General features: G+C 45.5%; 1 long non-coding RNA gene across 1 annotated transcript; it reads left to right on the top strand.

The window, feature by feature from the left end:
* Positions 1-469: 469 nt before the first annotated feature.
* Positions 470-3,704, top strand: LOC135365334 (uncharacterized). The gene is made up of 3 exons (XR_010412953.1): positions 470-1,206; positions 2,247-2,342; positions 2,911-3,704. It is a non-coding gene; the product is annotated as an uncharacterized LOC135365334 (long non-coding RNA).
* Positions 3,705-3,793: the final 89 nt, after the last annotated feature.

The raw sequence follows: 3,793 nt of genomic DNA, 5'->3' as shown, positions 1-3,793 counted from the left end.
AAAGGGGCTCCTGGGTGGCTCAGTCATATAAGTGTCCGACTCTTGATTTTGGCTATTTTGGCTCAGGCTCAGGTTGTGTTCTCAGGGTCGTGGGATCGCTCAGTGGGTAGTCTGCTTGGGATTCTCTCTCGCCCTCTGCCCCTCCCCCTCCTCCTCCCTAAAATAAATAAATAAAATCTTTTTTTTTTTAAGATTTTATTTATTTTAGGGGAGCCTGGGTGGCTCAGTCGTTAAGCGTCTGCCTTCAGCTCGGGTCATGATCCCGGGGTCCTGGGATCGAGCCCCGCATTGGGCTCCCTGCTCCTCGGGAGCCTGCTTCTCTCTCTCCCACTCCCCCTGCTTGTGTTCCCTCTCTCGCTGTGTCTCTGTCAAATAAATAAATAAAATCTAAAAAAAAAAAAAAAAAAAAGATTTTATTTATTTGACAGAGAGAGAGACAGCGAGAGAGGGAACACAAGCAGGGGGAGTGGGAGAGGGAGAAGCAGGCCTCCCGCGGAGCAGGGAGCCCGATGCGGGGCTCGATCCCAGGACCCTGTGATCATGACCCGAGCCGAAGACAGACGCTTAACGACTGAGCCACCCAGGCACCCCAAATAAAATCTTTTAAAATAAATAAACTTAAAAAACTAGTAAAATAAATTGAGGAGTAAGCCAGTTAGCTTTGTGCTTTTGGAAGATCATTTGGCCACCGTGGGAAAAGAGGGGCGTGGACAGTGGAGCCTGGGGATGGGGGAGAAAGATGAGCCATGAGAGGAGCCCAGGGTGGTGGGCGTGAGGCCTGCGCTCAGGGAATCTGTGTGAGCGATGTGTAGGACACGGCAGGACTTTGAGACTGGGTGTGGTAGTGGGGAAGCGGGCAGGTGGGGAGAATTTCTAAAGTGGCCCCCCAGAGAGGTCCTGCCCTAAACCCCAGAACGTATGAGTGCTGGGGTATCCCCTGCTGTGAGCATGTTATTTGGAACCCTGACTGTCCTGGATTATCCAGGCTGGAAAGCAGAGCACTTCTTTGGCTGGTGGCAGCGGGACAGCCAGAGCTTAGAAACCGGCTGTGAAGATGGGAGCCCTGGGCAAGGACCGAAGAGGAGCTGCAAGGAGCTGGAGGGACCCCGGCGAGGAGGAAGGGGGAACCCACTCCAGCGGGTTCCCATAAGGCACTGAATCCTGCCAACAACAGGAACGAGCTTGGAAGAGGAGCCTGAGTGCCAGGTGAGATCACAGCAGGTGGAAACTTTGACTTCACCTCCTTGTAAAGGGCTGAGCAGAGCACCCAGTCGGGTGCCATCCTGGATTTCTGATCTGTGACAGGAGAAATGGATGTGTTTTTTTTTTTTTTGTTTTTTGGGGGTTTTTTAAAGATTTTATTTATTTATTTGACAAAGAGAGAGCACAAGTAGGCAGAGTGGCAGGCAGAGTGGCAGGCAGAGTGGCAGGCAGAGGGAGAGGGAGAAGCAGGCTGAGCTGAGGAGGGAACCCAACACAGGGCTCAATCCCAGGACCCTGGGATCATGACCTGAGTCGAAGGCAGACATTCAACCAACTGAGCCATCCAGGCACCCCTGCATGGTTCAAAATTATACAAAAAAGTTATACAGTGAAAATTGTCCCTTCCATGCTTGTTTCAGTTTCCTGTTTTTCTAACCAGAAGCAGCCCGTGAGAGGCAGTTCCTACTCTTCCATAGACAGTCTCCATCTATCTATCTATCTACCTACCTACCTTCCTACCCACCTGCTTATCCCCAGATACTGTTTTTTTCCTCCTTTTTACAGAAGTGGTCCAGACCGTGCACGACATTTTTGCATCTTGTTTTTTTCAATAGGAGATTGTTCCTATGAAATTGCTAGTGTTTTTGTTAGGATAGCAGTAACAAGTTAATCAAATGTCGACGGGAGGTTTGACATCTTCATGATCTTGACTCTTCCTGTTCAGGAACATGATAGGCCTTTCCATTCGCTCACGTGTTTTGTGTGCTCAGCATTTCCTATATTCTTCATCTTTATCTTGAATATTTGTTAAGTGTATTCCTAGGTGTTTTATATCCTTTCTTCCTTTGTATCTTCTGATTCTTGTTAGCATATATAAAAGGCACCTTGCTGAATTCTCTTACTGTTTATTTAGAATAGTGTTTTGGCTAATTCTCTTTGGGTTTTCCATGTATGTAATCATATGATCTGCAAATGGTGATGAATTTACCTACCCTTTCCCTATTTCATGCCTCTAATTTCTTTCTCTTGTCCAATTACATTAGCTGTTCCTCCCGAAAAGGTTAAAGAATAAATGGAAGAAGGTATTGTTTCATACTTTAATGAAAGTGCTTCAGGAAGATGACATTTGGATTGTTTTTGTAAGTGTTTATCTTATTCTATTTTGTCAAGAATGTTTATTAAAAATGTATGTTGAAGTTTATCAAATGCCCTGTTCATATATATTGATAAGACTGCTTTTATCCCCCTTATTTTTCCTATTAATATTATCATTATAATAGTAGAGTTCCTAATATTAAACCATCCTTGGCTTTCTGGATGAAGCCTTGCTTTGTTATGATTTAAAGTCATTATTAGGGACACTTGGCTGGCTCAGTCAGTGGAGCATGTGACTCTTGATCTGGGGGTCATGAGTTCAAGCCCCACACTGGGTGTAGAGTTTATTTAAAATTTTTTTTTAAAGATTTAAAATTACTGGGATGCCTGGGTGGCTAAGTCGGTTAAGCATCTGACTTTGACTCAGGTCATGGTCTCCAGCTCCTGGGATCGAGCCCAGCTGGTCTGCTTGTCCCCCTCTCTCTCTCTGGCCCTTGTGCTCTCTCACTCTCTCTCAAATAAATAAATAAAATCTTAAAAAATATATTTAAAATTACTAACTTGCTGTTGGGTTGTATTTACTTATACTAACATCTTTCTTTTTTTTTTAAGTAAACTCCACACCCAATATGGGGCTTGAACTCATGATCCTGAGATTAAGATCTGATATGAGCTCAAGAGTTGGACGCTCAACGGACTGAGCCACCAAGGTGCCCCTACTCACTAGCATTCTTGAATCAATATTCATAACTGAACTCCGCCTATGGTTTTCTTATATTGGGCATATTGTCTGATGCCTGAGTTGACCTCCATGCAGAGGTGTGGAGGCCGCTCCAGGACCTTCTGCATCTGGAGCTTGTGAGGAAGGGCCAGACTGGAGAGACAGGTTGGTGAGTCTTTCACATATAGGCAATATCTTGTGCTGAAACATGGATAAACCTGGAAAACATCATGCTAAGTGAAAGAAGCCAGACACAAAAGGCCACATATATGATTCCATTTAAAGATTTTTTTTTTTAAGATTTTATTTATTTGACACAGAGAGAGAGACAGCGAGAGAGAGAACACAAGCAGGGGGAGTGGAAGAGGGAGAAGCAGGCTTCCTGCTGAGCAGAGAGCCCAATGTTGGGTCTCGATTCCAGGACCCTGGGATCATGACCTGAGTCGAAGGCAGACGCTTACGACTGAGCCACCCAGGCGCCCCTAAAGATTTTCTTTATGACAGAGAGAGAGAGAGAGAGAGACAGCACAAGCAGGGGAGAGGGAGAAGCAGGACCCTGGGATCGTGATCTGAGCGGAAGGCAGACACTTAACCGACTGAGCCACCCAGGCGTCTCTATGATTCCATTTCTAAAAACTGTCTAGAATATGTAAATCTAGAGAGACAGAAAGTAGATTAGTGGTTGCAGGGGCTGAGGTTGGGTGGGTGGGGATGGGAATGACTGCTAATGGGTAAGGGGTTTCTCTTTAGGTGAAGTGAATGTTCTAAACTTAG

The sequence above is a fragment of the Mirounga angustirostris genome, unplaced genomic scaffold (assembly GCF_029215605.1).
Source record: "Mirounga angustirostris isolate CCGP_5_RB_7025 unplaced genomic scaffold, mMirAng1.0.hap1 SCAF_7, whole genome shotgun sequence".
Taxonomy (NCBI): Eukaryota; Metazoa; Chordata; class Mammalia; order Carnivora; family Phocidae; genus Mirounga; species Mirounga angustirostris.
This window is presented reverse-complemented; position numbering and strand designations above follow the sequence as displayed.